The 27,522-nt window shown below is 35.6% G+C and overlaps 1 protein-coding gene and 1 non-coding gene across 2 annotated transcripts in view; one reads left to right on the top strand and one right to left on the bottom strand.

The window, feature by feature from the left end:
- The window catches only part of LOC125236530 (protein dachsous), a 322,516-nt gene that overhangs the window by 32,235 nt on the left and 262,759 nt on the right, over positions 1 to 27,522 (top strand). The window lies entirely within an intron of this gene.
- Trnam-cau lies at positions 8,025 to 8,096 on the bottom strand. The gene has a single exon. It is a non-coding gene; the product is annotated as a tRNA-Met (tRNA).

Genomic DNA, 27,522 nt, shown 5'->3' with positions numbered 1-27,522 from the left:
TCAATATCTGTAGTACAATAGATATATAGAATACTCTTTATTAACACACCTCAGCAAAAGATACAGAAAAAATATACTACAGTGGAGACAAAACACATGATTATAAATAGAGGCAGACAACAGGCGGTCTTACAATTACAATTTAGTGGTATTTTCGTTTTTCGTGGCGCTAGGGGCGCTAAAGCACTAATAAAATAAATCCGCCAAATCATTGAACAATTAGCCAAAAAAGCTAAATTGTCCGACATAGATTATTTTATTATAAATCACATTAAGAAATAATCTATGGAATCACACATTACTTCGCTGAAATCCATGATAATGGAAATCAAGAAGATTACTTCGCGGAATAGGAACACTTAATTGACGGTTTAGAAAAGTAATTTTCTTGATTTGGATTCTTCAGATTTTCCAATTTCGTTACTAAGTATAGGGAATGTTACGGCAAAGTTATGCGCTAGAGTTCCACACATTAACGCACACGCACAGTAAACCATAGAGTAGCTACGTTATACGTTAGTTCGTATGCATTAACCAATTTTTTGAAAAGTTATGATATATATGCATCAAGGCGATTTGTTTACAGAGGGTCTGTGGCCTGTTGCAACTACGTTTGACGTGTTGCTTCTCTGTCACACTTACGTGCGAATACACAAGTGAGAAAAATGTGTCAAAAAAGGTTCGCGGCAGGCCCTCCTCAATGAATGCTTTTGACACGTATCTTTATCTAAGTAATCATGCAAAAACTATCATTTGCATACAAATATTGTAAAGACACCAAACAGAGAATGTGTCAAATCAAGAAACAAGAGTAAGAAGCAAGATTTACGCGTGTAGCGACCATCATGATGCAGAAATTTAACGTTTTTGATGAGTAATTTACGTTAATTTGGCATAATTTGTTAGTTACTAAAAATACCGGGATCCCGGTATTACTAAATTAAATACCGGTATTGAAATGTGCCCAAAAAAAGGCGGGATCCCGGGATCCCGAGATACCGGGATCCCGGTATTGGAAGCCCTAGTGGCTGCCGAGCGGCCATCTTGAAAAAGTTGTCCTGTCAGCTCTACTCTATGGTTGCGCTCTTTGAATACCGCTGACATGAATAGCTGGTTTTATTTGTACATTAAGTTTTTTCGAGAACATGCATACTTAATGTTAGCTCATTGCGTATTCACCTACTCACACATCACCTACATCACATCACCACATCAATCACATTTCACCTACTCAAAGGTTAGCTGGAAGAAATCCCTTAAAGGGATAAGTTCGCCTTTGTACTGTCTATCCTGTGTCATATTTGTGTTTTGTGTTTTGTACAATAAAGAGTTTATACATATACATATACATTCCTGTACTTATTGTTAAAGATACATCGCCTCGTTTAATATTCGAAACTACCTAAATTCATAATCGTTTCGTTTGTCCCCACTCTACAAGACTGCCGTCATACACGTGGAGTGGGCATGATAAATCATCTGTAGTCTGTACTCGATGAGGATATTGAGGATCTACAATAGGTACACCTCAAAAATTTAAATATTTATGGAACAGTTCTAAGTCCTTACAGTATATATTAGAAATACATACTTCAATGCATTACTTCTGAGATTTATTGGTAATAGAAGTCTGAATAGTACTAACACAGTAAAATCTACATTACAAATTCTGATAAAAAAACTGACGATCGCTCGTCATCGTTTACGTTACGACTTAGCAAAGTTACCTTTGCGGATAGATTCATCACTAACGACGAACGAAGAGACACATGAAGAGGATAGTGAGGATACATATCATGGTGTCCGTTTTTCACGGTTGCTCACATAATATTGTTTCTAGTCTGATTTTGTAAATGGCTTTACCAACTTTAGCGTTCAGGTTACATCAACTCAGAAGTAGCGAAGTATGGTCGTAGAAAAGTAACTCATATTTTACTCGACTGCATTTATAAGTTTGCAGTGGTGTAGTGATGTGCAGAATGAGAAATCGATTATTGGCAAAGAATGCGCGACACCGATCGGCAGGGTGCCTCCATTAGTTCGATTAGGTACATGAAGTGTAAGGGTGTCTTAAAATAAGACTATTTATGTAGCAAAAGTTTCATGATAAGTGTGATTTAATAAGGAACATATTATGGTGGTTTTATATTTAATGTTAATATGTAAATAAATCGTCATAATTATAAATAATAATTAATTATTAATATAGACAATTTTTCCGATATTGAATTTGGAACTTTGAATCGTATATAATTTGTATTTGTGCAAACACGCCGGGACTTACAATGTTAAGTCTAGGGATTTTATGCTCTGTGAAATAGAGTAGACACAAGGTAAGACATTAAAAACTTTTATTCTGAATTAAATATTTAATCGTCATACAGCACAACGAACCGTCCATTACAACACTAATAACAAAACGAAACAGAAGGTTTTTCGTCGAAACTCATTTCGTTGCGTCTTCTTTTAATAAAACTCAAATTTCCTTCCCTTCTTACCTCGTGCAGGTAGGTAGGTGTGAGAGGGACGCGGTAGGGCGCAGGCTGGGAAATTATAGGGCTGCCCGCGGACGGATAATGACGGACGCCGAGCGACCGCTTCGTTAATGAGAATTGTGGTGGCAACCCTGCGTCTTCTATTTTCGAATGTTTTTTTATAACGGTCGGAGGAAATTGTTCTATCTAATGATAGTGTGTCGGGTTTAATTTAGGTAAGTCTTATGTCTGCGTGACTAGGACTTCTTTCGACTGGTACTGCATTCCTGATGTTACTCTGCCGGGCTCTACGCAATATGACAAAATTGTTGGGATTAAATACACAAATGCATTAGTTTAGGAATCCTTTCAGCATTTCTGGCTTGATGAAATCAGTCGTAATTCGTAAACGTTACCTAAGTAATTCCATTTTTTATTGCGGTATACTTGTTTTTTATGTGTTTATTTGTTTAATGTGCTAACCTACCTAGAGTTAGTATGTGTCACTACATAGTCAAGAATTAATGACTGATTAAGCTTTTTGAGGAAATCCTGTCAGTATTATAAATATTATAATCTGTTAATTTATAATAAAACTTACAACTTTATAATGATTAACGAACACCAATTGGTACATAAGCTCCTTAATAATATCTTATGTTTAAACTTAAAACGTCCAATGTATATTTTACTATATTTATTACTAGTAGGCAGATATAATAATTTAGATACAAACTATCTTTAAACCTGTGGATTATACTTAAATATAGGTAAAGTTAGTTTACCTCCAAGCTACTTATTTATTAGGTTAAGCCTTTTTATTTATTTGTAAAAATGAGGTATGTTGATAAAATATGTGGATATCATAGTATACAAATATTTAAAATACACTAGGTACATATTTTTATGGATTATATCCGCCACCACCACTAAGGGCTCTATGACACTAGCAATAATTTGCGTGCGAGCTGAAAGCGAGGCGAGTAAGTGTAACGAATAAAAACCGCCTTCAAAAATAAACGTGTTACAAAACACAGACAAACTAAAAAGCCAAAAATAATAAACCTTTGAATTCAGATTTCTTATCGGATTGCAATAATCTAAACATCCAAATTATAAACAAATCAGTTATTTTTGTAGTCGGTACCAGACCTGTTCGTCGCCTTGCCATTTCCTGTTTGCCCCACCCAACCATACGCAGGCTGGCCCCGACTCCAAAAATAATTGATTTGTTTATAATTTGGATGTTTAGATTATTGCAATCCGATAAGAAATCTGAATTCAAAGGTTTATTATTTTTGGCTTTTTAGTTTGTCTGTGTTTTGTAACACGTTTATTTTTGAAGGCGGTTTTATTTTTTGTTAAAAAGTTTATTTATTTGTTGATTTTTAGTGGTTCCTAGTGATATTATATGTATCAGTCCGAATATATGTACAGTAGTGAAAGAATTATCCTTTAACTCCTAACCGTTGAGGAGTTGACCTTCCATCATCAGCTCAGCCACATAAAATTATTACCATCAGACGTAAATACTGGTGTACCTTTGAAAAATACATTAAAAATATTACATGTGCCTATAACATTTGAAGAGTTCCCTCGATTTCTCCAAGATCCCATCATCAGACCCTGACTTGGTGTCAATGGGACCATCTCGGGGTTATACCCGTTCGATCAAAAAAAAATTTTGAAAATCGGTCCACGATTCTCGGAGATATCGAATAACATACATACAAAAAAAAAAAAAAAAAAAAAAAAAAAAAAAAACATTCAGTCGAATTGAGAACCTCCTCCTTTTTTGAAGTCGGTTAAAAAGTGTAGACAATGTATTAACTTCAAACAGTAGTAGGTAATGCTTAGTTACCCACATAAGTATATGCGCATATTGTATTTCCCACGTTTTCATTTATACCTACGTGTTAGTACTTGCATTTGAATGAGCATTGTCTTTAATTACTGGCAATAATAATAACATAATCGTTGCCTTCTGCAAAGTTTTCACGTGGAAATATAATCACTACTACGGGACTTAATCGCGTAAAAGTAATGAAATTTGCCTTCGACGTTTAGAAGACGAAGGTTAATTCCCGTAGTACATACTTAGCAATACGTAATGAGTAACAATCGTGAAATATTGTTTCGCGATGTACTGACATCAGCTTATCTCTTAGTTATAATCTGCAGAATTATTCTTATGATATGAAAGGGCTTATTCTGCGTAAAAAAATCTGTAGGTACGTATTACTAACAATACTTCGCTTATTATACCAAGAGGCAGATGTTTCGTATTATGATTATTCGAACTTTACTTAAACTGATGTATGTACATACATTGTACATACATATCATCATCATCATCATCATCATATCAGCCCTTTATCGCCCACTGCTGAGCATAGGCCTCTCTTCTAGTACGCCACTTGTCCCGGTCCTGAGCTAGTCTCATCCAGTTGTGGCCCGCAATTTTCCGGATGTCGTCCACCCAACGAGCCAACGGATGCCAAGCGCTTCTTACATCTGTGAGCGGCCACCATTCTGTTAACATTTTAGTCCATCTGCCATCACTCTGCCTAGCAACATGTCCCGCCCAACTCCATTTTACATACATATATAGTTATTTAAGTTTTATTTCTCTGGGATATAGCTTGAGATTTGATGAATTGCCCCTACATAAGTGCTGGTGTCGATTTTATACTGCATATTATTGGCTCTGTCCCGCTATGACAATAAAACGTTTATGCAGGCTATGAAACCCATCTATTATTAGACGCAGAAACGTTTTCTTACATAAATATGTAAGGTCGTAAATTTGGACTTGAATGTTTGATGGACATTGTAACGGTAATTTTATCAACTTGAACTTCTTTTGACCACATTTATTAGATGTATTGAGATACAATAAATGGTTGTAATTATAGTAATTATGAGATCTGTTGGTAAAATCTGAATGACTATGTTTGGTAATGATGAACAATGTCTTACGAGTAATACGTCTGCGTAGTTAGTAGTCCGATCCTATGAATAACATATCTTATTCCAAACTGGCGTTGAACTGATTAAAATTGAACATTAGAATCAGGAATGGAAATAGAAAAACTGAAATTATATCTGAGAAATATATCACCAGCCGCAGCGCTGCTGCTACTAATTCACCCGACGTATCGCGTCGATATTGTTTGCAGTTTTATCGAATCAACTCTGTTAGTTATGCCATGCGGCTATCCGCGCTCCGACTTTAGGAAGGTTCTGGTCAAACCTGAATTTATCCAGCATATGAACCTAATAAGATTTAAAATACGGTCGAAGTTACATTTGTATGATTGAATGAGATAGGAGCTTAGGAGGGTAATGTTCGTATCGTGTTTCGATAATGCCATGGTTGCTTTTTGCTCACGAATATGTCTGCTCTAGTATTTTGGTTTGTGGCCATGTTGATTTGGGGAGCACGAGTGTGATAGTGGGGTTTGTGACGTGGGAAAATTAATCAATAAACATAGTAAATAGATGTATATTTTTGTGTGCGTTTTTCAAGTGCATTGAAGATCAGCTATTTGATATTTTCTATTCACGCGTGACTAGTCATCTGTGACTGATATTGCGTTTACAAGATCAATGACTTAAATTGACACCTCGATGACACATTTAACATACAACACCGTGTAATTTATCATAATATTTACGGTGAACTGTACTTCATAGTTGTTTGTTATGAAATGTACCTACAGGATCGCAGCTCGCTCATTCCAAGTTCGGTAAAGTCTTCTCTTTACATTCATCTTCTGACTTCAAGAATATGGGATAGGTTCAACGCCTCCTAGGAACACAAAGGTCTCCGAATTGACGCCTTATCCGTCTGAGTTAATTGACGACCGCTGTACAACTGGTCGCAATAAAGCGTATAAAAATGGACAAACGAAACCACTCTCGCCAAACAAACCAATAATTTACCACCCGATATTCGCGCAAGACGGATCGGAGCGAAATTGTTGCCGGCTCGTTGCGATTTCTCGATAAAATTTTCGTCTTTAATTTTTCACTCGATTCATTTCATTCGATTCTGTTCCATTATCAGCAATGTGATTGTTGGTTGCCAGTGTCGAAAGTCGATTTATGATTTAATTACAAGGTTACGGGCGTACTTTATTTTACTAAGGAAAGAGCCTATGTCCTTTCACATTTCAAAGAGTTTTCGTATCTTTTGAACACATTAGGGAGTCTTCTTTCGCAGTGAAGTAACAGAAACTTTCACGTAATATATTCACTGTATTACTTTTTGGTTTTAGCAAGGTTAGGGAGCAATGCACTGAAGAAACTATTATTTGAAGTGTAGCGAAATTTTACATTATGACTTACTAATTGCTTTTTATTGATCCGATCACATGTAGCCATGTGTTGTGTACCTACCTAACAAAGAAATGATGCAATGGCAATGTTCAGATTTGTAACTCTTCTATATTAATATTGTACATATCTTTTTTTATTCTGCGGTTTTCCAATATGTGTATAGATTATGACAAAATCGGGCCATAATTTACGTTATCGCCCTAACGGCGCAAATGTACACAAATTGAATTTATGCATGCATAGAAATGATTTATAACGAACAAGAATCTAAATGTTCTCAGCCCAAGTTTGATGTTCCGTTAATTAGTATGAATATTCATAAAGAGACGCCATTATATATTTAATTTATAAAGAATCTATAAGGTTGAGAGCAAAATGTTTGGAATGCTTTTAGATAAACTTTGAATAAATCATTTGTATAATCTGATCGGAGTTCAGTTGCTACTTATTCTGTACCACTTACTTAGTCTTTATGGTTTTTTATATTAGAATTATTTCGGCAATAATGAGTGAAATTTTAATTTAGGGGAGACCGAGGTGAGTTGGGACAGAGGTGAGTTGTGACAAAGTCGATTTTTGGGAACTTATCAACTATCAGCAAGTTCGCAATAGCTCTCGTTTGCTAGCTTGAAACTTTAAAAAACCAGCGCTGTTGCGAGCTTGCTAATAGTTAATAAGTTCCTAAAAATCAACATTGTCACAAGTCACAACTCTCCTCTGTCACAACTAACCTCGGTTTCCCCTACTTAATCTCAAAACACCCTGATGGAATCTAGCTCCGTAAGCAATAGGGACAATTCCAGTGGATCGAACCGAGAACATCCAAAGATCGAGAGATATGCAAATGAAGGGTCAATACCCCCCTAAGTGACCCATATAATACCCCGCGCCTTAAGCTCGGTTTTCTTTTTCTTCCGCGACAGAGGTTGCCCCTGTCAATAAGTATTAACGATAATATTGCTAGCTTTAATCTGTTGCGATTAATTTTGTTGTGGTCTTTTTAAATCCCGTAAAAGCTTTTATTAAAATCAAGTTGTTAGAGTTCGGTCTGATTAAGAGTGATGACATTATAAAAGACAGCATTTTAACGATCCGGAAATATAAAGATGCGTTTCATTCCTAATGCTTGACTTCAATATAAAGACAGATTATAAATTGAAATAGATATCATACACGAAAGAAAAAACAACAAGGCCCAAGGCCCACTGGTGGCCGAGCCGGGAAGCGAACCCGGGTCTTCAGCTTATGCGGCTAACGTCTTCACCACTAGACCACCCGCCCGCCGTGGTACCCGACGAAATTTCTCTAGTGTATGTTATCTCTGATAAAGATAGGCGCCTTTTGACCAACTCTAAGGGCGCGCAATTAGTGCTTGCACCTCCTATACGAATCCAAAAAATATTCAATAAAATAATTTGATTTGTTCCCTAGTTGTTATTTTTCCATACTAATATTATAAATGGGAAAGTGTGTGTCTGTTTGTCCATTTTTCACGGCAAAAAGGAGCGACGTATTGACGTGATTTTTTAAGTGGAGATAGTTGGAGGGATGGAGAGTGACATAGGCTACTTTTTGTCTCTTTCTAACGCGAGCGAAGCCGCGAGCAAAAGCTAGTTAGTTAATATAATTAAATAAGAGCAGTGTTTCGAAGAGGAAAATACCTATTCCAAGCTTTCTATTTTGGAGTTTCCTGACTAGCGTTGGCTGTGCTCCTTTAGGTGAAGGCATTTGACTAATAGGTTGGTTCCCTATTAGAGCCAGAGGTGTAGGAAACTAGGAATGTTGTTCTGTTTAGACCCGTTATTAACCTTTACCATTTTCGTCTCATTTGCGTATACTAACGTATAACGTAACGCTAGTTTTTACGAGTCCGGTGTAAGAAAACGTAGGCTAATAATGTTATGTAACTCAAATGAAAGTGGGTATATTAGCTTAGAACTGCTACCTTTTAGTGCGTTTTCACATTATCCGATCCTATATCGGATGTCGGAAGGATTTGAAAGGAAAAAAATCAAAGATGGCGGCGACGTAAATGAGATATCGGTCCGACATTCGATATCGGATGGGATAATGTGAAAACGCACATTTGAAGGCATGTACATTTGAAATAATAGGTATTACCATTTTTTAAATCCCATTGGAATTTATAGCGCTCTTAGCGCGTACCTGGTTTATTCCGAACTGTCACAATATTTTAATGTATTTTACTTCTAGTATAGTACTAGCATTTATGTGCTATAAGACGTCCGAAGCATATTGATAACGTAACACGTTTACTTATTCCTCTCATACATTCGTCGTAATTAAAAGCCTTAAATGGCTAGCCGGGAACACACGTATTACACCTTTAAAGGTATTAACGTAATTATTGCGCCTAGAATGTGTAGTCACAATAATTATTTCTTCATGTACACATATTGGTCACGTACGATTGCGAGTTAACACTAATAGATTCCAAAAAAGTTAACAATATATTGCCATTTTTTTAAATTAAGTAAGTTATAATTTAGTAGGCCTAAGAAGCGCTGGCTGGACGTCGTGGGAGCGGACATGTAAGAGAACAATCTCACGCCTAAGGATGTCGAAGACTGGGCAAAGTGGAGAAGACTGAGCAGGAAATCGGACCCTGGCGCTAGGCCGGGAAAACGCTAGGTTGAAGAAGAAGAAGAAGGAACTTATAATTTTCATGTATACCTACTTTAAAGTTAATATTAATTAATATTACCGGTTTGAGAATATGTTGCCACTGTGAAATTCTTCCACGGCAGTAGGTAAATCATCATTATTTTTTTTACAAATTATAACATATTTTACAGCTCTTCACTTCGTCCAAATACAAATTACCCTAAACATCCTTTTACAATCGTACATCTTACATTCTTGTAGCGATCAAATATTATAGATATACATACTTATATAACCATACACAAGTATAATAAAGCGACATTTCTGCATAATCGAGTGACAATGTGGTGTTTTATTTTATATTTATTTAAAACATAGCTCAAGATACAAATTCCGAGATGTTATCAAATGGTGACGATACTAATAGTTATTTTTTGAACGTTAATTTTCGATTCAAAATGATAAGTTGCTAACCATTGTAAAAACTATTAAGAAGAAATAAATACAATAAAAATAATTTACCTTCTTATAAATATATCCAACGTAACAGTCAGGACCCCCCCCCCCCTTAACTAATTAAAACTTCCTCAGTTTGACAGGAACCAATTGTTAATATAATTTATACTGCTAAAAACAACACAGAGTCGATATTGTCAATATCAAACGCGGACTTGGCTGCTAATAGACATACTTTTTCCACAATAAATAAACATGACGCTACTTCGTAAAAGGGTGCGCGGGCGCTGGTCACAGACAATACAGTCCAGAGAACCTACTCTGTACTATATTATTTTTTTGTTCTTTCCATACAAGTTCTAACCTAATAAAAACGCAATTTTTGTAAATTTGCATTGCGTAACCCACGCTGTTTGGACAACACTATAGTCATTTATATAATTATGTACTAAATGTGAACGTTTAATTTTAAAAAAAGTAGTAGACTGTAAGTCAACGATATTTGATAAATTGTAGTCGGGTTCGAATTTTAGATTCTCGGAAATTCAGGTCAAGTGAGGTCAGGTCAGGTCAAAAATCTAAATTTTAATTTTAACGAAGCAGCAAATGATTTTATATACCTCCGTTTTGACGTGTTCAACTTTTAAGTACGTTAATTCTAGGGATTTGTTGCTCAGTGGACCTGGCCTTCCCATGAGCCGAAGCAACAATCTGGGACGACGCATCAAAGATAGTGATGAAGCGATTCCTCGGGCGTCCTCAACAGATCTATCCGATATCGCGATATTTCTACTCATAAATATAAATGATGCTTTCAACAGAACCACTTTCTCTGTATATGTTCACTCTATGGCATAAAAAGCATTTGCAGCCCTCCACAGGAGGCCAGGGTTTAGGTTAGACGGGTTTTTAGCTATGCTGACTATGACGGGCCTTAACGACGTATTGATTTGAGATGTTAGTACTTCGTTACTTTTTTTGTTACTGTAGAATTGTATCGTTACCAGCTATTGGCTTTTCCAGATAGGAAATGTAAACCTGTATAATTATATCGTGTAAATGCATATTATGTACTGCACTTATTTCAAGTCTTGCATTAAATTAGAACTAAAAAAAAATCCTGTTCGTCTCATGTTTGCGATTGAGAGGTTTCAAGTGTTCTAGGTTACAAGTCAACACTGTCAATAAGGTCATGTCAATATTTTTTGACTACACATCCATAATAATCCATACTAATATTATAAATGGGAAAGTGTGTGTGTGTCTGTTTGTTTGTCCGTCTTTCACGGCAAAACGGAACAACGAATTGACGTTATTTTTTGAGTGGATATAGTTAAACTGTTAAAGGGATGGAGAGTGACATAGGTTACTTTTTGTCTCTTTCTTACGCGAGTGAAGCCGCGGGAAAAACTAGTTAATATTATAAAGTAAAGCTTTCATAAGAAGTAATTTATCTGACAGCTTAAGTACTTAAAGAAACCACTAAACCACATAGTACTATAACTTTTACAAATAACCGGAATGTGACCTACTGATTACCTTCTCAAATACTCTCTATTTTCCGAGTCATAGAATTATGGCCGTAAATTTGATAACACCATGATTTCTTTTTCTAAAAAACCGGCCAAGAGCGTGTCGGGCCACGCTCAGTGTAGGGTTCCGTAGTTTTTCGTATTTTTCTCTAAAACTACTGAACCTATCAAGTTCAAAACAATTTTCCTAGAAAGTCTTTATAAAGTTCTACTTTTGTGATTTTTTTCATATTTTTTAAACAAAAGTTAGAGGGGGGGGACGCACTTTTTTTCCTTTAGCAGCGATTATATCCGAAAATATTAATATTATCAAAAAACGATCTTAGTAAACCCTTATTCATTTTTAAATACCTATCCAACAATATATCACACGTTGGGGTTGGAATGAAAAAAAATATCAGCCCCCACTTTACATGTAGGGGGGGTACCCTAATAAAACATTTTTTTCCATTTTTTATTTTTGCACTTTGTTGGCGTGATTGATATACATATTGGTACCAAATTTCAGCTTTCTAGTGCTTACGGTTACTGAGATTATCCGCGGACGGACGGACGGACGGACGGACGGACGGACGGACGGACGGACGGACGGACGGACGGACGGACGGACGGACGGACGGACAGACAGACATGGCGAAACTATAAGGGTTCCTAGTTGACTACGGAACCCTAAAAAGTATACGAAATCAGATTGAAGAACTAAGCAGTATAATACGGGTTTTATAGGAACCTCTAAGAGAAATGCCATTAATATGCAAAACATTCGAATGCCGAATTAATTAGAACCATCCTTTTATCTCCACTGCTACTGTCTCTACAGAAGGAACATATTCCCATGGCATTTGTTCAAATACATATATCATTATCATTAAGCTGGCTACGTTCTACTTTCGCCGGCGCATAGCCATTTGATGTTCCTCATATTAGGTGTGATTTTTATGATTTGCGGAAATTACACCAGCACGGTCTTACTATTAAGATAAGGAATACCGTATTGCTTTAATGATATATAAATTGTATTAAATTTTATTTGTAAAATACTATATAGCTCTCTAACATCCGTATTGGAAAGTTTAACGGTATATATCTGAACGACCAAAAATTTACATTATGTTAAAAAAAATATTTGTATAAACTTAACAACTGAAAATGTTTGCGCGTTTGAACGTCATACTGCCAGTTTAGAATTTAAAGATACGTCAAATATTAGCTAATTTTAACATATATAATTCTATATGGATAGGATATCCAAGTTAAAAACGACGTTGATCGAACAAAACCGTCATTTTTTGTATAATTTACGATCCATGACATATTTGCCATTATATGTGAGTGTGTTTAGTAAAACGTCCCTCTTTGTCGGTTACTATTAAGGCGAGATTTACTTGTATCTTTATATGAATATACTGACAACGCCGCTTTAAAGCAATCGACAAAGTGGGACGTTTCTTGTGCACACTCACATATATTATGTGTCGCTTAACTTCAAACTCTGGTAAATTCATTCTGCTATAAGGTAATTTTTTTTCAGATTATTCATATTAAATACATAACATAATCAACCTTAAAGCAAAATGGATTTACCCGAAATGAGGATGTTAGTGTAATAAAATTAATAAGCACTAGTATTAGATTCTTAATAATTATGTATGAACTTTTATAGTATAGGTAATGCCTGATAATCAAATAGAAACTCGACAATAACAAACAATGTTCGAGACATATTAACTTACACTATTACTACAATTTTCGACCTAACCCACTTTCTCATTTCGTTTTCCTTTTTTAGTACTGACAACGAATAATCACATATTTAGGGAAACACAAAATACACATTATCTGGGTACTTATTAAGAAGCGGAAGATATTACTTTAAATAAAATGCGGAATTCAGTATTTTGTTTTTACCAAGCACACGTTAATAGAGACGTTAAAACGCGGATGTTGGGAGAAATTTATTAATTATTTACTTTTCTGGGTTAATTACAATAATTTCAAAAACATAATTTTTAGCGATGTTACATATAAAATACCTTGTCATATTATTTTATGATATTGATTACGAGCGCCAGAGCGCCACACTTGTTTTCTAGACCCACGCGGCGCCAGCGAGAACATTAAATTAAAACTAATTGTATGATTTGTCTCTAGATGATGGATTAAATGTATTAATTGCTTCCTTTATTTTAAGGTTAATCATTAAATTATGGGCGAAATTTTAAAATACGGGCTACTTAGGGGGTACTTATCCATGCAGCTTTTTATGTACCGTTTTGTTTTAACGTAGCTTTTAACGTTCTCCTAAAAGATTGCTTTAACATTATGTAGTTGCTCTATTATTACCTACCTATGTACTTACTATCACCGTCTGCAACGAAGAATACGATACATATCACTTGTCCTACTGTTTCAATTCTTTATTGCCCAAATAGTTGCCAAAATTATTTAGTTCAAACCCATAAATACTCCTCAATTTCTTCATAAACCATACTAGAACAATCTACCTGAAGTTTGTGTTGCCTCACAGCATTCCATCTAACACCGCGATCATTTATTAAGCCAGCTTATTATACCACCACCCCACCGTCTACGAGCCAAACGAAAACTTGCCCTTTCGGTATAAAGTTCAATGTTTCATGACAGCCAAGTGTTCTCAGTTGGTAATTAAGGTCCGGCGAGATGGCTGTGCGTCGACATGATATTGTTTTTTATGGGTGAATAGGGCCCCATACATCGGTAGATCTAATGGCGTATTGAATGCCACAAAGTTGCCTAGTTGGACAATTCCTGCAATGGAAGGTAATTTCTTACGGTGTTTGATATGACTTAAATGTTATTGTTTGGAACAATAAAGCAATAAATAGTTTTTAGTAAGTAGTTTTAGTTGGAAGTAATGCGAAGTAACGGCGTTACGCAATCGCAAAACCAGAGTTCGTTATTGCCACGAGTGTTAATTGAGAAAAGATTAAAGCATATTTATATGTTGATAAATCGTAGTAATGGTACTAAGGACAGCCCAAGTAGGTATCATATTGTAAGTCTGTTCTTTATGAAGTTTGTACAAATTTGGAGTCTGTGGTCAACAAATTAATACAAACATTGTAAACGTATGAACACTATCGAAATACACTCTCAGCTGAATTCATTAGCAAACGTCCTTGTCAACTCCATAACTTAGATAGTGTTATCGAGAGTTTAGTTATAACCACATTGTTGACTGTACTGTGAATTCGTAATTCAAGTAATCTGTAAATTTATGCGTGAATACATTTGTGAACTGCCAGTTGGTTAACAGAAACTTGGCTTGTACACTACTGTGCGTGCCGGTTATGGAACTTTTATGCTACGCGCAACAATGAACTGTAAAATCAAAGTCAATAAAATAAAGGTTTAATTATCACATTTAACTTAGGAAATTATAGTGTGTTAAGTGTGATATATTTATAACTTCACAGGATGGTAGAAGATATTATAAATCCGAGTTGAGTGGCGAAACTATCGTGTTCTAATCTATGTAGTTATTGTTGTTGCTAATAGTGCTACGATAAAATGGAATTAGCATAGTCCCAGCCAGCGTTAACATGAATACCTATTTAGGTACTACCTATATCTATTTCAAATGCAATTTAGCAAGCGTTTTAAGTTATAACAAGAACCGAGCAAGTAAGTTCAGCCAGTCAAGTTTGTACCTACATGTATATGTATTTATTAAGAAAATGATAGATTAATAGTTTTTTTTTCATAAAAAGTTAAACGTTAAAGCGAACTGCAAGGAATAGTTTATTTTGAATTGGAACCAAGATTCTGAGTTCGTGTACCTCTTGGACACTTTAATGTCTTTAGCTCAAAATATAGATATCAAATAAATACAAAATAACTTGACGGACTTTATATTCTTTACCACGACTATAAATCAAAATAGCAGCTGCTTGATGCGAAAACAATAAGTACATAGTTTAGTTACAAATAGTGCCAATTCAAGTGGACTTTCAATTTCACCATTGTTATCCAGCAAGAGTCGCGCATCAGGTGCCATAGTTCAGGAATTAATTATTGGCGAGATAACCACCCGTGGTTAGATCTTATCGAATATCGAAGTATCGACCGTTCCAACCTCCGCGCAGATTCGATTGCAACATGCTCTGAGCCTCTCAAAACTTCATATTGTACAGTCAGCTAAACTGTTAGCACATTAATTTGCATACAAATGTGTGTGCAGGTGTGCTAAGCTGCCTAAGCTTATAGTTTTACGGACTGTGCACTCTATTTTACATCAGCAGTAAGAAGGATTGGATGAATTGATGATAATTAAAATGATAATGACGATGATAATTAATTATGTAATATGTTTTAATGTAAATGTTAGTTTTAAACACGTCAAATATTTGGTTTATACACGAAGTCGATCACATTTCAAAGATTCAAAGAATTGATTTGCATAGAAAACAGTTATAAGGTGTTCAGAAACAGAAGTGTCGTTTTTATTTTAACAGACGTCATTTTTGACACTGACAAACACACCTACATATCTAGAGTACGTATCCTTACAGTAAAATTACCTACCGTGACATTTACATTCTAATCAATTGCACATAGCATCCTGCCAGACTTTGATAGCCGCCGGTTACATAACTAGGTCAATAATACGAGCTGTCAGATAAGAATCTCGCCATGCAAATACCGTGACTGATTCAGCGACGCCCAAACTCTTGACTTGAGCGGTGAAAGTGCTACTGTGTATTAATTTAATCACCTCGGAATAATCCATGCCAATTAGATTTGACACCTGTTTTAAAGGGCCGATCCGTATCTAAGAGGCGGTTACACACATCTCTAATTTCATTAAATTTGAAAGTTAATTAAGTTGACTAGTTATTAAAAAGTAAAAGCTGTAGATTGTCGTCAGCCCATCGATCACTAATATCACTATATCCTACGCGTTATCGATGTTAAACATCGATAACGCGTAGGATATAGGGATATTAGTGGTAGGTTAAATCCAGGAAGCGTTTTCAATAAGTATTTATAAACTTTATAAATACTTATTGAAAACGCTTCCTGGATTTAACCTACCAGTTCATCGGATTATTTATTGTGTAATATTTTACAGTTCATATGACGCTACGAGTACTTTACCACACTAGCACTTTACTTGACTATTTACGTATTAAGAAACGACGAAGGGCCATATGTAAACGTTGTATAATATACCTACGTGCAGAGATAATTTACTTACCACTAGTGTCAATTTAAAATACTCCTTGTTATAATTTATCGCCTCTCGTGAATTTCCTTTTTCCCACTTGTATCGTGATACCCTGTTGAGTAATCTTCATAAATTTAAAACGTGTGAGCCTCAGGCTTCCATAATTTTTCCGAAATCGCTGTCTAATAACGATGCCTAGAAAATGTCACGGTAATACGTTATCGATCTATATAGACACTATTTTAAGCTTTGTTAGAATACGAGCGACACACTACTGTACGACCACGACAATCTGCTGTACTCATAGTAAAGTAAAACCAGATTTGCGGTATAGTAAGAATATGATAGTAAATCGCGACAATTTACGATTGAATTTATGAATAGTCTTTTGCAGTTAACTTTTGTAAGTATTTTACTGTAAATTTGACTTGTGCTTTCAAGCGGAGGCTTTTACGGGCTATTCGACAATCACGAGCCTTTATTAATTGCGATAGTAATTAATAAATAAGTAATCATCTTTTGTAGTTAATTGACTATTACAGGAGGGCGCATGCTGTGAGAGTTTTATGTATGCATGGGCACGAACGCCTTGCAGAATATAACGGATGTTTTACAGCATATTCAAGGCGCACACCTTATAACAAAACCTATGACCACTTCGTTATTGATCATTCGTTCACAATACTCATAAATTTGAAGTAAGCGCTGAAGTTTTAATTATATTGGTAATAAAATAAATTACAGACATTCACGAAAGTTCAGTACCTATGTATGTAGATGATGATGATGTGTTCCTGTTATCCCTAACTAGGGACATAGGGCTCTTAGAAGAATCTTCCACTTTTCACGATCCTGGGCGACTGCTTCCAAATCCTTCCAGCCTAGTCCACTTGCGCCAGCCTTCTCCACTGACCGCCTCCACGTGGTACAAGGTCGTCATGACACCGTCCCGACCGTCTACGTCTACTGCTAGTTATCGTATTAAGTATGTAGATAGTAGGTACTTAAGAGGATACGGTAGCGAAAATGCTAAAATGGAACGGAGCCCCCCTTTCAACTTGGGAATTTTAGTTAAATATACAAGTGTTATTAACTAGATTTATCGAAAAAAAATTGTCCATTAAGAACAACTCAGTCAAAAGATATTTCAAAAAAATCTTTAAAATCGAGGTTCCGCTCTCGACTCTTTCCTCCTTCAAAACTTAATCAATCTGAACGAAATTTGAGAACCTGAATAACAATAAAATAATCTATGTCGGACCGTTTAGTTTTTTTGGTTAATTGTTACCAATCTTGAGTATCACACCTTTTTTTGCGCCACAATGAAAAAGGCCGTTTTTGGAAATTTTTGATTGGCTCTAGAATCTTTAAAAAGCAGAATATCAAAAAAATCAAAACGGTCCGACACAGATAAAAATAATAACGATCTGTGTTGAAAAAATCATTACTCTATCTTCAAAAACCAGGGAGGAAATAGTCGAGAGCGTTTGTATGGAGAATTGACCCCTACCGTATCGTCTTAAATACAACGCGTACATAAATTGACAGATTCCTTAATAGACAGACAATTAATAACTATTAAACTACTATTGCAGTAATAAATTGAATTTGTATATGTCTCGGTAAACAGAGCACAGGGCTCTGACAGCCGAAGGCCAGGCTAATGCTTATTGGAGACAACTAGAAGATAAATACTAGCAATTTCAACCGAAATGCCAACGCATTTAGTTCTATATCGCTGCAGTTAGCATGTTTAATTAAAGTTATTTTGTAAGTCCTAAATAGTTATTATGTACTGTCCAACCTAACTGTCGATAATTCGCGATTCGGTTAATCGATTTCGAAGTCAATAAAGACGATATTATGGCTTATTTTTGAGTTAATTGACAACAATTTATAATAATCCCTAACAAGGTTTTTTAATAGGTAAATTGCATTGATTGATTATATTGGTACATTGTCATGAACAATTAGGAGGTTATTAAACTGTGAAATATGGTGGCAGTTTTCTGATAGAGGTGTGGTGGTATTTATGGAAATCTTCGTAATACGAATACTGTTCTTAAAGTTCGCAGCTACTTTAATCATTTAGTAGTGTCATGTCCGTGTTCATTTCATCATTAATTTTAGAAAGAGTCAAATTACCATCCAGTATTTAGGTTCACAATCGTGTAGCCATTATGACACTTGATAGATTAGATACAGAAACAAAGAGTGAACACTTGAGTGGTTAGTTGTTATGCAGCGCGCATTTTGCAAGGCCGGCTAGCCCATGTGGGATGCAGTACTGAGCAACCTTAGGGGCATGGTACTTGAAACTTAATGAGAGGTATTTACCTACCAATTTAATAGGAAGATCGTGATAACCTCATAAACTACCAAGCTTTTTAACTCGTGTACACTCACTTTTTATGTTTACCAATAAGTATCTACGAGCATGTTTTAGACGTGTAAGTACTTACATTAGATAGGTACCAGACACGGAAAGAATACCATAAAGTTGTATTGTACAATGGTGAACTTATCCCCTTAAAAGACTTTTCCAAGAAACCTTTAAGCATTTGCGAGAAATAAAACCATTTTATGAAATTTAATAAATTTGATTTGGAAAGCGCATCGATTTGTATGATCAAGGTCTTATTTATATTCGACGAAACCTTTGAATTAGAATTAGAATAGAAAAATTTAAATTAAGTTTTGAAATTTGACAAATTTGGTGTGGTGAATGCATGAATTTGCATGAATTGTAATGAGGATCAAATTAAATATACTAGGTAGGTACAGAGTGCCTTCTAGTCGCGGCTAGCTTTAGGTTTGCCTTAGTAGGGTAAAAAGCGGCTCATTTGGCGGCGCGCGCGCCGCTACGTCTGCGCAGGTCACACTGATTACCCAACTTTATTGCGTCCCCAGTTATTTAAGGCCGATTGTGCACCAACGTACCCCATTACGGATGCTCCGTTTGACGTGAATTCTATACTTTAATGATGTCGTGATCTATTTAAAACGTTAAACCCTTTAATAGGTTCTGAATTGCATTTGGATGGGAATTATGTTGGTTTTCTAGTTTTCTATGGGAGTTATCCATCGTTTGCTTTAGCGGTAAATTTTTAACTGACTACCTAAATGGTGGACGTATCCATATTTTTCGATTAGCATGTCGCTCCAACTGAACCGAATTCATTGTCCGCAATGAAACCTTTAAAGGGTGTCGAACAGCAAGCATTTTAGGTGATGTAAAAATGTAGATAAACGTTCCTGTTATCTTTTAATTCAATTCTACCTATAAACCCTGCTTGACCCCCTTATTCATAAACGTTCACTAAAGTTGAAGGCGATAAAGTTCGTTTGTCCCTTTCCGACGTATTGGTGTGATAGAAAGGGACAAACTAACTTTATCGGTTTGATAACTTTAGAGTACGTTTATCAATAAGGAGGTTAGTATCTAAAATATGCAGATAGCATCAGCTTTTATATGCACTCGTTATACGCCCTAACTCATGTTCATATTAATTCGCAGCTCGCACCCTCTCATCTCTCACTCTTTTTTTTCGCATACATAAACTAGCTAGCCCGCCCGGGTATGCCTACGCTGCGTATGCTAATGGAATTGAGAAACATGACGCGAAAACGAGATGGAGAAGGCATGTTCATTGTTATTACTATTTATTGTAAATTATGATTGGATTTAATTATTTCTTTTGTTATTTTTAATACTTGTGGCATAACAGAAATATTGGTTTGTTACCGGATTGGACAGTAAACACTTCAAGTTTGGCTAAATTACTCGTACTGAAATGGGAAAGTGATTATAACAGGTACTAATCTGTTTATGCCACTAAAATAAGCAAAATTGGTAAGTTTTATTATTACGAATTGTATATAGATACGTTTAATAAGAGTAGATACACGTTTGGTTTGAAGTTAACGTCTAATATCAATAATTTCATTTATTTCGTCCTAACAATTACATCTTATACGATTAAATAGGCATTTTCAGAATTTGAGGGACCCCCCAATTAGCTTAAGTTGTTAACAAAAATTAACTCGCTGTCAGTTTTGTGACGACAATTAAGCATACAATCTGTCTAAAAATTTACTTTTTTCACATTATGAATGTAGATTATCGCTTAAAGTTTATGTTATTAACACAAAAACAATATTTTGATTGAAATTTCATGCTTAATTATCGTCACAAAACTGACAAAGTTAATTTTTGTTAACGACTTACGCTAAATTCTGAAAATGCTCAAATATATGTTTTATATATTGACAGAAATGTTATCATTTTGACTAGCATTGTGGCGTTAAAATCTGACCCTGAGCTTGAGCATATGACTATTATGAGCATGTCACTATAGTCTGTGCTAAAAGAGAACTTATAGAATCTATAAACCCCCATACATTCGACTTCACTCTCCGAACAGCCTCTATATGCGATTCTTATTTATTAATTAATAACACAAAGAAAAATTCCATACAATAAATACCATAAACTAGGCAATTAAAAAGAAAACTAAAAATCTAAATCTAAAGAGGGCCCTTGAGGCATAGTGCCCAAGATGCTGGCAGCATTTTCTCGCTGAATTGCCTCTATGCTATGTCGGTGTCGTCATCACGTCAGTATTATAGGTTAAAGTTTCCACAGCTATACATTGTATTACTCTTCACAAGATACTTGTTCAGTGTACAGATGCATTCTCTAAGCTTAAGCTCACGTCTGCGATCAGCTGATTTGTATCTTAAGCCGCATTTCTAATGCCAGAGCGAGGCCTGGCTATACGCCGTCTCATTCACGCTACGGCTAAGACCATGAAGATGTATTGATCCAGTTTTCCGATTTATCTTTGTATTTTGTTGGAATTTACTGTTTTAATTCAAGATATTATAAGAATTTCTTATTACGAATTAATAAGTATGAATCGCTTCGGTTATACAACAATTTAAAAATTGTAGCCCTAAGGGTCACTTGTACCACCGAAAATGGAGGGTAATCCGAGGTTAACCCTCCATTTTATATGGAATTTGTCAGTTGACAGCCCACTAACCTTGAGTTAAGCGGGTGGTGCAAGTGTGAAATTAAAGGGTTACAGTAATTTAGACTTCTGTATTGTCTCGCAGTCGCAGTCAACGATATAGGTAGTTGATAGTCAATAGTTGAATACTTCCGTTATCATCAGACTGTTTTTCTTTCATCAAGATTTTGTCGGTTAGCAGTAAATCTACTAGATTTGCAATCGCATTTTAACCTGACAGCTAAAGGTAGTTTAAAAATAACTACATATAACGTACGAGGGCCGATCTGAAAGTTGTTAGCTCGTAGACCGGTTGGCTACGCTGTTGTGTGTTATGTTATGCTCTTAAATAGGTTATGGTCTGATGGTGTCATACCTCCGAGACATATATTTGCAGTAGAATGAATGGAAGTTAACCGTCGCTTGTTAAGCATTGGTCCTCACCTTTACATTTGGTTGGGTTGGCTTCGTTAAGCCCAGGTTTCACTGGCGCGTCTTTTTTGCCGTCGCTCCTCAATCACGCGCCCACGTCGCCCGGCGGTTGTTAATTAAAATAAATTACGACTGCGATCGATGACGCTGCCGATGCGAGATTAGAAACGAGGCTTAAGCTGATGCCGGGATTCGCAGTAACGGTTTTTAGTTTTTGATGGCTGATGTGCGGTAGCGCCTGTGCCTTGCCGGTTTTCCTGCAAAAAATATGCGATAAGTAATATGATTGATGTTAACCTGAATTTAATTGTATGCTTGGATAACAAATCTGTATTATAATGTTCCTTTGTATTTATGTCATTACTAATCAAATTCAAAATCATCACACTATCTAGCACACCTTGTCAATAGAATGAGTACAACTGCTAAAGGATGAGCAGAGAAAGCTAGATCTAGTTTGCATTTAAGAAATATCTGGACCTTATTCTTCCATTAGATAGACATGGTGGTAGGAAAATTAAATGAATTTCTATTAACATAAATCTATAGCAAACCAGTCTAAATCCATTTTTCCGGCCGAGTGGAGCCGAAGTAGCCAATCTCGCTTATGAGGCGAGCGTGAAACCTCGGTGCCTGTTTACCAGAGTTATCTTAATCCGTAGTTAAGTCGAACGCCCACCGCTACTGACAGAACTTTACAGGGTTACTACGTTTCTAACAAAGTCGAGGATATTACAAAAGGCAACCAAAAAAAAATCTGTCAAATTGAATGAAATATATGTATAAGACGAGGAACTGATGAGGCATTTTTGCTGCCGTCCAAATGTACGTTTTTAGAACATGTTCCAATTACTGTTGGTGTATGTTTTGTGGATAATCGGTATGTGTTATCATTCCATAACTACTACTAGTTTACAGCCTGAGACAGACGAACCATGCACTCAGTGCACATGTTATTAGGCCACGCCGTTAGTCGCGTTCAACATTGCAAACAAAACACCGAAGAGAAATGCACCTGTCATTACCATAATTCTAGTTTTAACGGGCGCTTCACAAATAGCTAGAAAGTTTTAATGACGCTTATTGATTCTCCAATAATACGGGTAAACTTGTTGCCTTACCTTACAAGTAGGTACGGGGATGCAAATTAGTGGGAAAATTGAATTGATTAGGAAATATACTTTCTTGGTTTTAGAACGTTAGCTACTTGGATACAGAATGATTTTGTAAGTACTAGCCGTACTTTGCTTAGTGAATTTAGAGGTTATAATGAACTTTTATTTTGGGAGAAATGTTGCAATCGCGAAATAAAAAAAATGGCTGTTTCATACATTTCGACTGACATGACGTGATGCCGCTCATTTCTAATGGAATAGCCAAATAATTTAGGTACTCAAAACATATTTTTTTGTGTAAGTACCTATATCTTGATTGGTTATTTTTTGGCAGTTTTAATAAGACTGAATGCGCAGTACACCTGGTTACCCTACTATTCTAAACACTAGAACCTAAAGTTCTGCGAATTGGAACAATCGTCGCTATCTAAACTAACACCTACACCATACGCTATAGAACTCAAAGTCAAGCTTCTGTTGGCCGATTTATGATAATTTAGATTATGATGTTTATGTATGAAGTAATTTTAGGTAAAGCTCCAGGCACCAGATAAGTAACTTATCTGTACAAGGCGTGATTAAGTACAATTAAGTTTATCTAAGCTGTGACTTTGAAGTTGTGTTATTTAACTTGTTAGGATTGCGGTGCGTTTTGTGTACTGTGTAGTTATGGTAAATAAATGTCTGTCGTTAGGTTATCGTTTGAAAACGTTCTATTTTCAGTGTGTTTATAATTTGACATTAAAACTGGTCTCATTTAATTTTGTACGACTTCAGTTCTTATTAGTCATATGACATGTGACTGTTATTTGGGTTATTTTTCCGAAGACTAAAGCCTTCATAAACCTAAATTAGCTAATAATCGTCTGTCATTATCTGTCATGTTGACTTATGCATCTGTGAGAAAGGAACAAAACACTTTTTAGGTAATCTATTCAGTAACTTTTTTATGAAGTGGTTATATGGTCAATACATGTATTTTTTGTCACCGCACGTCAAATATTAACTTACCCACGTATTGTAACATCTAAATAGAAGGAGAAAGGCATAATCTGTCAGCTATTGTCTAACCTAAACGCGGACTTTATCCACATTTACCACAACAATACAATTTATCATACAGACCACGCTCAAAATTTGCATGTAATTCCTATAGACCCATTACACAGCCTATTATCCACTGACCTAACTTGAAACCTCAAACAGGATATATCATTCCATAAATCAAACAATGTTGAGGTCAAAATATATTGGACGGACCCCAATAAAGTTGTCAGTCAATCTGATAGACAAGTAAGGTCGTACTTTCGTAATTTGGATGATTTGTGATCTATTATGTGAATGTCGAATCGTTAAAAATTTAGCCGTAAAATATAATTTCATATGTATCCGTTGGTAGTGCCATCGCATGGATTTTTTGGAACTCATCAATGGTATTGAAACTAAGGAAGATTGCCATAAAATTCGTGTATACATATATGAGTATGAGTATTTTATTACGATTATAGAAGACATTTAAATAAGTTTCCAAGTATAGTTTCTCTAAACGTTCAATAAAGAACGATTAGCGACTTACATACTTAGTACTTAACTACAAGAAAACCTGTCATTTACAAATTATTGAATAAGCAAATAAATCAAATCCAGTTAAAGCTCACTGGCGTAATTCGACTCCAAATTAAACTCATTTCAGAGGTTAAACGTGAAATAATACCGACGTTTTCATTCGGCCCGAATTGTATTGAAATGGAAATCATTAATCAAAGCTTAACGTTAGTGTGAAGCCACCTTTAGTTATGTGAGAATTTTAATACGCTCTGAAGAGATGGTGTGAAATTGTGTACGTGTTTGTGAAGGTATTTGTACGGAGATTATACGTGGTAGAGTGACAAATATTTCTGATTATTGTATAGTGGTCATCACATCATTTTTATCTAGTATCACGGTTTACGTAGTTGATTTTGATTCTTATAAAATTTAACTCTGGGTTCTGTTTTGACTCAAGTCAATTTAGTACATTGAGGATTTTATTCCTATTGTTGTCATATCGGGGTAAACCAACACAAGTATCGGTCGATAGTAAGTTACTATCGTGAACACTCTAACCGCTGTTGCGTTTACTTGAGATATGGCTTAAATATTTTTACGTTAATGTTATTTAAAATATCTCCTTTAATTAATTTGGTGTATTTAATCTTGTTCCTGATCCATGAGAAAGAGAAGACGGGGACTTGTGCCCTGTGGAGACAAATGTCAATACACCCCGTCAATATGCTATATAAAATGCAGGACAACGATCGAAAATAATGTGTCTGATTTGACGGTACTCACTGATGTAGTGCGGCGTAAAGTGCGCAGCAGTTGGCAGCAGTAATGTCGCAACAGTTCTACTAGTACGTCAGTTTTCATCCCAACGTTTCCTTTACGTACAGTTGCCAATCAATCTCGTCAACATTTGAGAAGCGCTGGCCCGCAGGTAGGTATCGCCGGTCTCGGCGCCAGGCACAGGTTTTTTCCCATCCCTATCATTTGACAATCCCTTTGTGGGAATTCAACAAAGAATAGTATAATGTAAGGAATACGCCTACATTACTAAGCTAGAGATTTGAGCCGGCCACTTCAGTATTATCTATTGCATAATTTGGTTCGTGATATGATGGTATACTAATACGAGTAAATTAACCGTGTGTCGCATCACTTGTACTAAAAACACATAATACAGTTTCTTTGGTAGTTGAAAAAAAAGCCAATTTTAATTTTGTATATGCAACTATAGTAGTCATTTTTTAAAATTACCCGAGCGATACACAACTAGGTACACATATCCAACGAAGATTAGACATCAACGCAGCGTTGCTACGGCAACTGCGGCCACTTTATTTTATTTGTTTTGGCTTGTAACATAAATAACTAGTTTTACATTTAACTATAATGTTACTAAACAGTAAAAGTATTTCAATAATGTATGCGACTATGTATGTATAATGTAGAAAATAAGTTTAATGATCATGCAAAAATAAACAGTATAATTAGTCATTAAACTCGGCTAAGGCAAATAATTTAATACTTCATACTTTGTTAGTCCTCTTTTAATAGCGATAGTATAAAGGCACCGCACATTAAGCATTATAAACAAATAAAGTATAGCTGGTTTAAGGCCGTTGTAAAAGTGTTATAAAGCCTTAAGCATCGATTGTTGCTGTATTAGCGGGATTGCTCGAATTCCCGCTCTATATGCCCGCCATTTTGTATGCAAGTCTGTTGCGTTTATTGCCCGCTTTAAGTGTCCTATATTTAGATACGTAAATTATTTACTTTATTTTATGAGCCATATAAAAAGATAGCCTCGTGGGAGTCTAGTATTAAAGACTTGTTTCGATTACAGCAACAGTTAGGTAGCTCAGCAGTAAGTTCAAGAACCTGACATACGAAATTAATAATTAATATAATATAAATAATTACGCAAAAACAACAGAGGTTTATTCACAAAAACGTAATAGTGCCGCCTATGCTACAATACGGCATCTCTCTTTGGACCTTCGCAAAGGTTTTATCCAGAAAAAGCATAAGCACTCCAGGCCAAGTCAATAGAATTAGCATTGAAATATGTAATAACATAATATTATCTAGAAAAACATGTAAAGCACTTTACCTGTCAAAGTGACGCGTAAATGGTAGTAGAGAATCTCTTCATTGCCGCCTGATGGTATAAAAGGACACCGGAGTTAGGCACAAAAACATAATAAGTTATGAAGTTTCCTAGTCATATTTTGTTCAACCAGTTTATTCTATGTACTGTTTTTTACTCCACGTCGCAAATTAACCATTTGTTTCATATAAAATTGTACGTTTATTAAGCAATATTCGTGATCTTTAAATAGTAAATATTGTTTTGAACTCAAAGCAGAATCCTACACCTCTAGGGATCGAATTTTAAACCATAGTAAATAGCGTACAAATTATCACCTCGCCTACCGTCTTACTCGATAAACAACGCTGTAATGCCATACAGCTTTACCACGTCGTCGTAAAGGAATAAAACTTGCCTTCATGGGTTAAAAAATGTTTAACCCCATTGTCCTAAGGGGTAAAACATTAACACGTTTTGGGACAGTCGTGCTTGAAAGGAGTTAAGCATTCACTTTTTTGTCATAAATATTTTTCTATCTCGGTGTACTTATCATATATGGAGGATACTAGCTTTTACCCGCGGCTTCGCCCGCGTAATAAAAGTATTCATTAAGATTTTCATTTGGATCCGTAGGGACCGTAGGTTTCTCTGTAGGTATATTTATCTGCGATTATTTCGATTGCACATAATACTTTTGC

This window comes from Leguminivora glycinivorella, chromosome 1 (genome assembly GCF_023078275.1).
Source record: "Leguminivora glycinivorella isolate SPB_JAAS2020 chromosome 1, LegGlyc_1.1, whole genome shotgun sequence".
In the NCBI taxonomy this organism is placed as follows: domain Eukaryota; kingdom Metazoa; phylum Arthropoda; class Insecta; order Lepidoptera; family Tortricidae; genus Leguminivora; species Leguminivora glycinivorella.
Note: the sequence above shows the minus strand (reverse complement) of the source record. Positions and strands in the feature narration are given on the sequence as shown.